This window comes from Lactuca sativa, chromosome 8, assembly GCF_002870075.4.
Source record: "Lactuca sativa cultivar Salinas chromosome 8, Lsat_Salinas_v11, whole genome shotgun sequence".
Lineage (NCBI taxonomy): Eukaryota > Viridiplantae > Streptophyta > Magnoliopsida > Asterales > Asteraceae > Lactuca > Lactuca sativa.
Window position 1 is genome coordinate 109330223 of NC_056630.2, and position 14340 is coordinate 109344562.

A 14340-nucleotide genomic window follows, 5' to 3' on the forward strand; every position below is an offset into this window, starting at 1 on the left:
TTTTACGAATAAATACCTATTGGTGTCCCAGTGGTCTTACCCCGTTTGTTGTATGGACTACAGGTCTAAAAACTTTTCAATGAGTAAGAGAATTAAGATTTTTGTTGATTGCATCTTTCATTTTGGTCAATCTTTTCTATTTCTACATTCCTCTATAGATTCAGGTTCTTTGCTTTGAAATATTAGTTTGTGAATGACCATTGGATACCCCATTTCTCCCATAACTTCCCATCATTATCTAGCATTAGTAACAAACATTTCAATGTGTTTTATGAATGTAATAATGCACCATCATAACGTGCATTCATATTATAACTCATCTTTCATCTTATCTTTTTTTCCGGTATGCTGCTCCGCGAGCAAGGAGCGATAGAAGCTAGTATTCTGTAATGAATAACAAGAGTCTGGCACTATACGTAGTATAAATATTGATCCATATGCATTAGAAAGTTGATGATTTCATCACAAGTATTGGAATAAAAGTTTGCTTCACTCTCATATCTTTCTTTACTCTATAATTTATCTTATTATTTGATCATATTTTATAACATGTTATCAGCACGACTCTACCATAGAGCTCCAACTCCTTATTACTCTTGTCATTTTCAGGTATACATTTTTTATAAGTTCTCTAGTACAATGCTTACAAATTATTTTAGGGAATTTATGAACTAACAATTCTTTAACATACAAGTCTTTATTTGATTGGTATTTTCACTATGGAAAACCATGACAGAGAAAACTTTCTCTATTTTTCATGCCACTAACATTTTTCTTGCAACATCAATATCGTGAGAAAGGTTTTTAAAAAAAAATATAAATTAATCTCATCTCTTCTTGTGGCTAAACAAAACAACGAACTATTGATGAAAAAAATCACCAATCATGTCCGACCGATTCTAGTCTATTCCATGAAGTGAATGCAACATCATATAATCATAATAACCACGGGTCTAACCGAGGTCGTGGAGGTCGTCATAATTATCGTAACAATAACAAGATTGCAAGTAATCACCAGAAGTTGGAAAAGAACAAAAAGCCACATCCTAATGATAAAATTGGTCAAGGCAAAGAAAAAAGTTGAAAATATTTGTCACCGATGTGGAATGACCGGTCATTGGTCTTGTACATGCCGCTCCACAAAGCATTTTGTAGATCTTTATCAAGCTTCTCTAAAATATATAGAAAAATAAAATATTGAAACAAATTTTATTAAAAATGATTTTCACGAAGATCAACCATAAATGACATATTTTGATGTTGCCGATTTTCTTGTCTATCCAAAAGGGACAAGTGGTGTTATGTATGATGATGGTCGAATAATATGTAGTTTTATTTCATGAGAAATGATGTTGTCACAATCTTATCAAAGTAACAAAATATGGCTTTATTTCTATTTATTTATTGAAGAGACATATGGATATTATCAAAAGAAATGAGGAAGATATATTATTTGCAAATAGTGCAACAACACATAGCATTTTCAATAATGAAAAATATTTTGCTTATTTATCAACCAGAGAAGCAAATGTTAATATAATAACGGGTAATGCAAAAATGATTGAAGGCTCTAGAAGAGTGAATATAGTATTACCACGATAGTGCAACAACACATAGGATTTTTAATAATGAAAAGTATTTTGCTTACTTATCAATCAAAGAAGCAAATGTTAATAGAATAACGGGTAATGCAAAAATGATTGAAGGCTCGGGAAGAGTGAATATAGTATTAGCACAAGGGACAATAATTAAAATTTGTGATGCATTATTTTCATCTAAATCACCAAGAAATGTATTAAGTTTTCAGGATATTCGATCTAATGGATACCATGTTGAAACAACTAATGATGGTAATAAAGAGTATCTCAATATTACAAAAATGATATCGGGTAAGAAAAGTCTTTTGGAAAAATTATCTATATTGTCCTTCGGATTGCATTATACAAATATTAGAATGATTGAATCTCATGTTACTGAAAATAAAAGGTATGATAACACCTTCAAAGTTTGGCGTGATTGGTTGGGCCATCACGGATCAAGTATGATGCGCATAATAATTGAAACTTCAAGTGGTTAGAAGATTTTTCAAGCTAATTAATTGTCTTGTACTACATGCTTTCAAGGAAAATTAATTTCTCATCCATCAATGAACAAAGTTGGGTATAAAAGTCCTAGTTTTGTAAAAAGAATTCAAGGGGATATATGTGGACCAATTCATCCACCATGTGGACCATTTAGATAGTTTATGGTTTTAATTGACTCGTCAACTAGATGGTCACGTGTGTGCTTGCTATCTAGTCGTAATCACGCTTTTGCAACATTATTTACACAAATAATCCGCCTAAGGGCACATCATGTTGCATATGTTCATACACAAAATGGTTTAGCTGAATCGTTAATCAAAAGCCTTCAATTAATTGCAAGACCATTACTAATGAATTCTATACTTCCTATATCGACATGGGGACATGCAGTTTTACATGCAACATCACTTATACACATCAAGCCAACTAGTTATTATAAGTTCTCCCATATTCAACTGCTTTGCGGTCAGGAACCAAATATTTCCCATCTAAGGACGTTTGGATGTGCAATTTATGTACCCATTTCTCCACCTCAACACACAAAAACGGGTCCTCAAAGAATAATGGAAATTTATGTTGGATATGAATCTCCATCTAGTAAATTATTTAGAACCATCAACTGGAGATTTAGTAACATCCCAAAAATTACGAGGTAAAAATTTCATTTTTAAATCGATCAAAACACTAATTATCTCTTACCCAAACATTCATTATCCTTTTTTAATTATTCAAAAGTATTTCATGAGAAAACAGTTATCAGAGTACAATCCCAAAATCATCATAATGCGGAAACATGGGTGGATGCGCTGCGATCAAACCGACCCTTTCCCTTTCGAACAAGAAGTACCTGAAACCATAACCATAAAAACCATAAGCATAAAGCTTATTGAGTTCCCCAAAATACCACATATCATACTAACATACAACCAAACATATTTGGGTACTTGCAATCCCCTTCGGTCTATTACAACCGGATACCGGGTCTATTTCACCCCTACCACTACCATACATATCAAACATATAGTGGGCCCTTTCATCATCGGGCCCTGGCCGACATTGATCCCCGCTTGGTATACAGATCTGTTAGTCATCAGGCCCCGTTTGGCATCAGGCCCCTCCTGGTATACATGTAAACATATAAACATATAATCATAAAAACACATGCGACAATCACAAAGATAATAACGTACAATACAGTCATCGGGCCCCGCCCGACATCGGGCCTTGCCTGGTAAGCATACAAGCATATAACACATGCAAGAATCACACAAACATCTAGCCTCCTAACATAATAAACCAGGGGCCTACATTAGTGCCTTCAATCCATTAAACACAATGAGGAAACTCACCTCATGCTGCTGAATATCACCAATAACAGCTCAGACCGCCGATCCAAAAATCCATGTGCTAACATCATCAAAATAATGCCCAATAAATAATTGGCTCTCAACCCATAACCGGAAACCTAGTCTAATTGCCCAATACCCAGGAAAAAGTTCACTTTACCCTTTCCTCACTTGCCCTAAAAAATTCGAAGTCCAAACCATTAACAACAAAAGCCCAATATGGTCCAATCTTCCAAATTGGGCCCCAAACCCATCATGGGCCTAAGACCAAAGGATCCTAATATACTATAAAAAGCCCAAAATCAGAAGTCTAAGGGCCCAACAAGGGCCAATCTTCAAAAGTCCAAGCATGGCCCAATATCGAGAATTGCCAAGCCCAAAAGCCCATCTGCTGAGTACGCGGGGTGTACTTAGCTCGTACGTTTAGTGTACTCCCTCTGGGGCTAGTATACGTAATGTACCAGCTAGGTACACCCAACTTACTCCGCAAATAACCAAACCACTTCATTAAGCACTTATCCTGTTAAGACCTTAAACCAAACTCTCCAGTCTTATTCTAAATGATAACTTATCCCGTAAAGTTGGAAACTTTACACTCATGCATGGCTTAAAAAGACTCAAAAGTTCAAAAAGAGCTTAATAAAGGTCTTAATTCTTTCTTGGACCAATATCTTTCATAAAGTTGACATTTTTATGAACATAGGGACCAAATGGAGCCAAAATCTAGCATCCATAGCTTCTGGAGTAGATTAAAAGCTGAACTGTAACTCAAAAGTCTCCAAAAGTGCATAAAACACACCATAAACTAGATCTAACAGCAAAGACCATCATGGTGAGAATTTTTTACCTCAAAATGACTGCAAATGAGAAGAAGATCATGGATCTACAAGCTTAAGTTATCCCCTCAAGTGCTCTTCTTCTTCTTCTTCTTCATAATCTACCAATAAACACTCTTTCAAGCTTAAAACTCACCAAATCACTCTAGGGTTTCGATTTCAGGATAATGGGAGATGGAGGCTGGTCTAAAATGTCCAAAAGATGATATAATGATGCTTAAATAGGGTACAAACCCTAAAAATTAGGGTTTTCATCTGGCTCGAGTACGCCTCGCGTACTCCCAGTATGCCCAACGTACTCAATGAAGTGTTGTGATCCCTTTTGCCTAGTACTCCCAACGTACTCCTTACATACAAGGATTAGCCTTTTGAACCACCAAATTCCAGAGGCCATAACTTCTTCATTCTAAGTTCGATTTCGGCGATCCTTATATCCATGGAAAGGTAACAAGAAGCTATACACTTCTATTAACTCATCCTCGCCTTAAAACTTCCCGAACTAAAATCCAAAATTCATAAAAAGCCCAAACTGACACTTTACTGATATACCCCTTGGCTCCAAAACACAAACCGAACCCCCGGATCATCTAGATTACATTACCCACACCCAAATTGTAACAACCCGTTATTTCCGGGCATTATAAATCGAGTCTTGTAACCTCTTTGGAATGTAATAGGAATATCATCGATAAATGAATTATTCAAAAGCTCTGATTGGAGTACACTATGTAGTAGATATCGTCTTAAGGTTTCCAAATATATAAAGAACACTAAAATCCGAGTTATGACGAAGAAGTTATGACCATTCTAAGATTTCCGACAAAACCGACAACACCGATTAAACGGAAAACGCAAAGTTTCAATATGATAGCATTTAGCCTTAGGTATCTAAATGAAAGTTATAGATAACATTAAACCGTGAGCGTACACAAAAAGAACGTCCAAATCTGACTTCGTATGAGGAAGTTATGATTTTTCCAAGATCCGAATATAGCAGTAGACAGCTAAAAACTCGAATCGGAGATCGAGCGACTCTTGGCCGGAATGACCTAAACGAGAATCGAAGGTCTCGACAATGGTATTTCAGCGGTAAAAAGTCTGGCAAAAACCGACATCAGATAAAGAAGTTATGAATTTTCAAAGAAATTCCTTAAACACGATGAGTTTAATATAAATAATAAATAAATAATTTCGGAATCTGCTGACGGAGTCTAAACGAAAGTTGTAGAGCGTAGTCTCACCTACGCGTGGATATAAAGACCATCGAAAACGGAGTTCGTATGAAGAAGATATGAATTTTTGAAGTTTATTAAATAAATTATATATTTATTTTAATCAAAATTTCGGACCTTATCCGAAGAGGAGTCAGCGTCCTCATCCGGGTACGCGCTGCGTACCCCTGTACGCCCTGCGTACCCGAGAGACTTGGCCTCTGATCGTCCACGTCACCCTATCCGAGCCATCCGACCCGTCCGACCCGTCTGAAGTACCCGACCCGTCCGACCCGCTGTCCCGTCCGACCCGCCGTCCCATCCGACCCGTCTCCCCAGCAACCCGTCCCATCCGACCCGCGTACCCAGAAACCCGTCCCATCCGAAGCCGAGGCAGTCGAGGCTTCGGTCATGCATGACGTACGCGTACGCGCTGCGTACGGGCGTACGCCCCGCGTACCGAGGCGGTTCAGCCTTCCTATAAATAGGATGCGAGGGCTTCCGAGAAAAATGCTCATTTCTCTCCTCTCTCTCACAATCTTGCCTCGTTTTCCGTGCCCGTTCAAACCCGAAGCTCTGGTCTTTTTGCTCATGTCCCGAGGGTCGATTTTACTCCCGAGATTCCCGAGAGTCCTGAGGAAAATCCGTTTCCCGAGACGAAACTCTGTCCGGTTTTCCATCTCGCTATCTTCAAGCTATCAGGTGAGTTCATACCCCTGCAAGCACACTTTAAATGCGTTTTTAAATGTTTTTTATACTCTTTTAGGGGGGGGGGGGGGGGATACAAGTAAACACACGACTAAAATCGTGTGAAACATCGATCTTTTTATATACTTTTCATACTGTTGCTTTAACTGTCTTATGAAGTCATTATCATGCAAAACGCCTCACAACACAACTTTACCCTCTTGGGATACAATATGTTTATAAATAGAAATATGTTTTATTTATACGTTTGCATACAAATACATCATATCAAGGGTAACATTCTTTACTAAATCATTTTATGCATTCAAAGAACTTATGATTTATGCTTTGTCAAACATTGTGAAAAAGGATAAACTTTGCATACAAACTACTACTTTAATACAGACTTAGTTGAGAATCCATGAGACGTGTACATCTTCAAACACTGCCTTTTTGATAAAAGGTATCGCTACAAGTCCTGTCTATAACCAGAGTCTCCCATTCGGAGAACGTGTCAAATGTGTATAGATCTATACGGGAAGTCATGATCCCGCGCCCTGACTGTTAGCTACAGTCCGTCTTTTGGGGTGACAGTTGTCATAACGCTACGACGCCTGAAGAACGTCGCTACAGGCATATTATGTTTAGTATGGTTATAAAACTCATCGGATATACAATTATTATGGTATTATGCTTTTATGAACGAGTAGCTATTAAAACTATTCTTCATCTAACAAGTGCGATCTTCGTATAGCTTTACTATGTAAAACTATGACACAACTTACAAGCACGTCGTTTGCTTGCGATTTTCGGTCTTAGAGACTGCCACTTATGTCAGGAAAATAAGGGTTTTTCCTGTATACAAACCAAACAACTAATAGGAAAATAAGGGATTTTCTCGGTACAATTAGTTGCAACTTATATCACGAACATTCATATGCATTTCATACTTTTATAAGAAAATAAGGGTTTTTCTTGGAAAACACAACAAATCATATCTCAACTATTAGGGAAAATATGGGATTTTCTGGATCTAATACATTCATTTTCAACACACGAATCATAACTCGTTACAATGGAAATACTACATTTTCTGGAAAACATACAAACACTTTCGAATGGCATACATCTTCTCAAAACACCACTTATGAACTCACCAACTTAAATGTTGACACTTTTTCTTTGAAATAACTTGTATTCTCAGGAAACCGCTAGACCAGGTAGCAACTACTTCTGAAGACTAACGCGCTGGCGTTAGTAACATATTTTGGATCACCATTTTGTATTTGATTTCTTTTGCAAACATGTAACATCTACAATCATGTAAACTTTTCAAATATATTTATATTATGGTGGTGTGTACTTTCCTTTCTATGAACTGTTATGATACTGAATATGACGTCCTCCGCCACCGAACGTTTCCGCCGTTCTGGTTTGGGGGTGTGACAGATTGGTATTAGAGCATCGTTTATAGTGAATTAAGTATATCAAAACCATTTTTGGTATACAACTATAAACTCAACTGGACAAAAACACTTTGAGAAGAGTCATACTTTTGAAATTAAATTTATTTAGTTTTTGTAAAGTAAGCATGCATTCGTTTCGTACTAATAACAGTTTCACATCGGACCATTTTAGAAGTATTATAAATAAGTTGTGCAGTGCAGGTACGCATTGGGACATGTAATCGGAACTGGGAAGGATATAGCCTGATCAACTATATTTGTCCGAGAGCCGACTAACGTGTGCCGAGGGGTGTCTGCAGTGGACAACAAATTTTAAAACTTACCAAACCGTTACTAGAATCAAACACAAGAATTTAAATACTATAGGAGTATTTAATATCTAAACTAATTTAACTTACATGTTTTGCATGTTTCAACTTTATTCAATTCTTATGACCCTATTTCTCGTACAGTCAAATGGCTGGATTTCACCACCCCAATGACCCCTACTTTCCCAACCAAGGCAACGGAGGATGGATCGAAGATGATCCCGAAGAGGATGAGGAACCCATAGAAGTGGGTGATGACTCCGGTACTGACTCAGAGTCGGAAGTGATCGATCCACCACCCATTCAACCTCCTGTCCATGTGAGGAACTTCCAAGGACCCACTCCCGTCTGGGGGAGTCACCTCCATCATTGGAGCCAACAACAAGGCATACGCCCTCCCTACGGCATGTGTCGGGATTTCTATGATGTCCGCGGTGGAAGCTCGGCTGATCGAGCACTCCCAGTAATGGTGGGTAAGTTAGCCAATCAGTCCTATCAATCCGGAGTTCAAGCAAGCCGACTCCGGGATGTCAACGTGGAAGTGCAGGTTCACACTTCTGACATCCGTAGGCTGGACAAGATACAAGATAATGCTCAACTCCAGTCTGAGGCATTTCAGGCACAGATGATTGCAGCCCTAGCCGAATTAAGGGAGCAACAAGCCGCTTTTGATCGGCGCCTAATGGAATCGAAGCAATCAGATGCGGAGTCAAGCTCCAAGTGCAACCTACGTCGTAAATAGTGCCTGCCAGGATTTCAAATTTTGTTATAAATTAGGACTTTGGATAAGAATATTCTTTTCTTTAAAACTTTCTGTAATCGGAGACCTTTTGAAAGGTCAAAAAGTTTTGTCTAAACTCGGATGTAACACAACTATATGTTTAATATATATAGGGCATATCTCTTTCTTGTATTAATCATGTGTAGTCCGTTCAATTCATAAGTGCATCCATTCAAACGTTATTAATGAATCAAGCTCAAAACCTAGTGTTGGTCAAACCAAATTCTTAATCTATTTAAGGTAGTTAACTCAATAACATTCAACTCGCAACCACCGAAACTTATAATATCTCATTTTTTTTCTTTTGGCAGCGCAATGCCTCCTCGTAGATCAGCACGTACCAACGCAACCCCACCACCACCTCCACCACTAACTTATGATCCGGCAATGGTCCAGGCCGCTATCACAACAGCAGTAGCAGCAGCTCTCTCTCAAATAAACTCCAATGCAAATGGAGGTACAGGAAGCAGCACGAATCATCCCAATCGTGGCCCCGGCCAGGGTCATGTAAGGGAGTGTACTTACAAGGAGTTCTCCAACTCGAAGCCAAAGACTTTTAATGGCAGTGGCGGAGTCATTGCACTAATGCAATGGTTCGAAAAGACCGAAACGGTCTTCGAGATCTGCTCGTGCCAAAAAACAAGCAAGGTTAAGTTCGCTGCTTGCACCTTCATAGATCGAGCCCTCACTTGGTGGAAAAGCCATGTGAACTCAGTGACGCTCACTGTCGCTAACGCCATGAGTTGGGAAGAACTGAAGGTACTACTACTGGAAGAATACTGCCCGAGGGGTGAAGTGCAAAAGCTTGAGCAGGAGCTCTGTAATTTGAAAATGAGTGGGTCTGACCTAGTCGCCTACACAGCTAGGTTCAACGATCTCGCCGCTTTGTTCCCTACCATGGTCAACCCAGAATCAAAGAAGGTCGAAAGGTACATTTGGGGGTTGTCACCCCAGATTCAAGGGCATGTCCTAGCTTCCAACCCTATCACCTACAACAACGCTAAACGCCTGGCACAACGACTCATCGACCACGGAGCGAAACAGAGTACCATCACAGCAGCCGCAATTCCACCTAGGGAGGCTCAGGGCCAGAGTAAGCCTTGGAACAAGAGGAGGGGACAAACCCTCCAGGAGAACCCCAAGAAACAACAAGTGATAGCGACCCACGCTATTACTGTACCTACCAATTCTGCCCCCACAAGCTCATACAATGGAAAGCTACCAAAATGTAACCAGTGCAACTTCCACCACCACGGTCTCTGTCGTGACCTTCAATGCACCAGGTGCAATAAGAAGGGTCATACAGCCCGCTATTGCAAGGAGCAAACCCAACAATTTGCCCCCACTGCTAATACCAGAGTAAGCCGCGGTTGCTTTGAGTGCGGGGGCACAGGGCACTACCGCAAGGACTGCCCGAAGACAAACAACAGGAATACCGGCGGAAGAGGCCGAGTTTTCGCAATGGGGCAAGATGAAGCCATTGCGGACCCTACTGTTGTTACGGGTACGTTTCTTCTCGATAACTCGTATGCATGCATTTTGTTTGATAGTGGAGCGGAAAGGAGTTTTGTGAGTCACGACTTTAAAAGCATGCTAAAACCAATACCACAATCATTAAGTGAACCGTTCATAGTAGAAATGGCCAACGGGAAAACCGAAGGCACTAAGGAGATATATTTAAACTGCACCCTAACTCTAAACGATAATCTCTTTCAAATCAACCTCATGCCAGTCTCGATTAGGAGTTTCAATGTCATCATTGGCATGGATTGGCTGAGTTCACATCGTGCGGACATCCTATGTTACGATAAGGCCGTTCGCCTTAATCTGCCAACCGGCGAAACCTTCCTTGTCTTGGGCGACAAACCTAGTACCACTCTTAGTATCATCTCAAGTATCCAAGCTCAGAAGTGCCTACGCAAGGAGTGTCACACATTTTTAGCGCATGTTGTAGACGTGAAACGCGAAGTCCGGGACATCAAGGATGTGCCCGACGTATGCGATTTTCCTGACGTGTTTCCCGAGGACCTTCTAGGGATACCACCCATAAGACAAGTCGAATTCAGAATCGATCTGATTCCCGGAGCTACCCCAGTAGCCAAAGCGCCCTATCGATTAGCCCCGGCAGAGATGCAGGAGCTGTCCAGCCAACTGAATGAACTACTTGGAAAAGGATTCATCAGGCCGAGCTTCTCACCTTGGGGAGCACCCGTGTTGTTTGTGAAAAAGAAAGATGGATCGTTCAGGATGTGCATCGACTACCGAGAACTCAACAAACTTACCATCAAGAACCGATACCCCCTACCCCGAATCGACGACTTATTCGATCAACTCCAAGGAGCCAACTACTTTTCCAAGATCGATCTAAGGTCTGGATATCACCAACTGCGAGTCCTAGAGAGTGATGTTCCCAAGACGGCCTTTCGGACGAGGTACGGAGATTACGAGTTCGTAGTGATGCCGTTCGGACTAACCAATGCCCCGGCCGTATTCATGGATCTAATGAATCGGGTATGTCGTCCATTCTTGGATAAATTTGTGATAGTATTCATAGACGACATACTCATTTATTCAAGGAATAAAGAAGAACATAGTCAACACCTGAGACAAGTCTTAAAGACGTTACGGACTAAGAGACTTTATGCAAAATTCTCAAAATGTGAGTTTTGGATTAGAAAGGTGGACTTCCTCGGTCACGTGGTCAGCAAGGAAGGAATCCACGTGGACCCCTCGAAAATCAAGGCTATCGAAAACTGGTCTGCACCAACTACACCAACAGAAATTCGCCAATTTCTAGGTCTTGCTGGTTATTACCGAAGGTTCATCCAAAATTTCTCCAGCATCGCAAAGCCTCTTACCGCTTTAACCCAGAAAGGTGTGACCTACAACTGGGGAGAAAAGCAAGATGTTGCATTTCAAACCTTGAAACAAGCCCTTTGCAGTGCACCTATCCTTTCTCTTCCGGAAGGGACCGAAGATTTTGTGGTGTATTGCGACGCTTCAAAGCAAGGGCTGGGTTGTGTACTAATGCAGAAGGGAAAGGTGATTGCATATGCCTCACGACAACTGAAAACGCATGAGGTCAATTACACCACTCATGACTTAGAACTTGGAGCAGTGGTCTTCGCTCTTAAAATCTGGAGGCACTACCTTTACGGTACCAAGTGCACAGTCTTTACGGACCACAAGAGCCTCCAACACATCTTCGACCAGAAGGAATTAAACATGAGACAACAACGTTGGGTCGAATTGCTCAACGACTACGAATGTGAGATTCGCTATCATCCGGGAAAGGCAAACGTCGTAGCCGATGCCCTTAGTCGAAAGGAGTACTCAGGCCGGAGAGTGAAGTCATTAGCTATGTCGATCCATTCGCACCTGTCAACGCAAGTCAAGGAAGCTCAAATAGAGGCCTTGAAACCCGAAAACGTGGCAGGTGAGGCCCTTAGGGGAATGGACAAGAACTTAGAAATCAAGAGTGATGGAGCACGCTACCTCATGAACCGGATCTGGACACCCAAGTTTGGTGGATTGAGAGAGGTAGTTATGAGCGAGGCACACAGGACCCCATACTCCGTACACCCAGGGTCAGACAAGATGTATCTAGATCTCAAGCAACTCTACTGGTGGCCAAACATGAAAGCGGAGATCGATACGTATGTGAGCAAGTGTTTAACTTGCGCCAAAATAAAAATAGAACACCAAAAACCCTCAGGTCTACTCCAACAACCTGAAATACCTGAGTGGAAATGGGAGCAGATTTCCATGGACTTCATAACCAAACTGCCCAAAACTCAGAGTGGCCAAGATACTATTTGGGTAATCGTCAACAGATTAACCAAGTCAGCCCATTTCTTACCGATCAAGGAAACAGATAGGATGGAAAAACTATGAAGAACCTACATCCGGGAGATTGTACGACTTCATGGAGTACCGATGTCCATCATCTCAGATAGAGACAGCAGGTTCACTTCCAGATTTTGGCAATCATTGCAAAAATCCATGGGAACAAGGTTGGACATGAGTACAACATACCACCCTCAAACTGACGGACAGAGTGAGAGGACGATCCAAACCTTGGAAGACATGTTGCGAGCATGTGTAATAGACTTTGGCAAGGCATGGGATATTCACTTGCCTTTGGTCGAGTTCTCTTATAACAATAGTTACCATACTAGTATCAAGACCGCTCCATTCGAAGCCCTTTACGGCCGTAAGTGCAGATCACCCTTGTGCTGGACGGAAGTGGGCGACACACAATTGGCAAAAGGTCTAGTCCCTAATAGCACCCTCACTGGTCCGGAGATCATCAGAGAAACTATCGAAAAGATCGTGCAAATACGAGAACGACTGAAGTTCTCAAGGGATAGGCAAAAGAGCTATGCCGACAGGAGACGTAAACCCTTGGAATTCCAGATTGGCGACCGTGTACTACTGAAGGTCTCACCCTGGAAGGGCGTGATACGCTTTGGGAAGCGTGGAAAGCTAAATCCCAGGTACATTGGACCCTTCGAAATCATTTCGAGAGTTGGTCCAATGGCTTACAAACTCCAACTTCCAATCGAGCTTAACAAAGTGCATCCAGTATTCCACGTATCGAACCTGAAAAAGTGTTTGTCCGACGAAACACTTGTAATTCCACTCGATGAAATCGAGTTAAACGAAAATCTTAACTTTGTGGAAGAACCCGTCGAGATCATGGATAGGGAAGTTAAACGGACTAAGCAGAGTCGCATTCCAATAGTAAAAGTTCGATGGAATGCTAAGAGAGGACCCGAATTCACATGGGAACGGGAAGACCAAATGCTACAGAAGTATCCGCATCTCTTCCTCAGCCCCTAAAGCTTTTATCTTGTATTTAATTTCGGGACGAAATTCCCTCTACCGGGGGGATGATGTAACAACCCGTTATTTCCGGGCATTATAAATCGAGTCTTGTAACCTCTTTGGAATGTAATAGGAATATCATCGATAAATGAATTATTCAAAAGCTCTGATTGGAGTACACTATGTAGTAGATATCGTCTTAAGGTTTCCAAATATATAAAGAACACTAAAATCCGAGTTATGACGAAGAAGTTATGACCATTCTAAGATTTCCGACAAAACCGACAACACCGATTAAACGGAAAACGCAAAGTTTCAATATGATAGCATTTAGCCTTAGGTATCTAAATGAAAGTTATAGATAACATTAAACCGTGAGCGTACACAAAAAGAACGTCCAAATCTGACTTCGTATGAGGAAGTTATGATTTTTCCAAGATCCGAATATAGCAGTAGACAGCTAAAAACTCGAATTGGAGATCGAGCGACTCTTGGCCGGAATGACCTAAATGAGAATCGAAGGTCTCGACAATGGTATTTCAGCGGTAAAAAGTCTGGCAAAAACCGACATCAGATAAAGAAGTTATGAATTTTCAAAGAAATTCCTTAAACACGATGAGTTTAATATAAATAATAAATAAATAATTTCGGAATCTGCTGACGGAGTCTAAACGAAAGTTGTAGAGCGTAGTCTCACCTACGCGTGGATATAAAGACCATCGAAAACGGAGTTCGTATGAAGAAGATATGAATTTTTGAAGTTTATTAAATAAATTATATATTTATTTTAATCA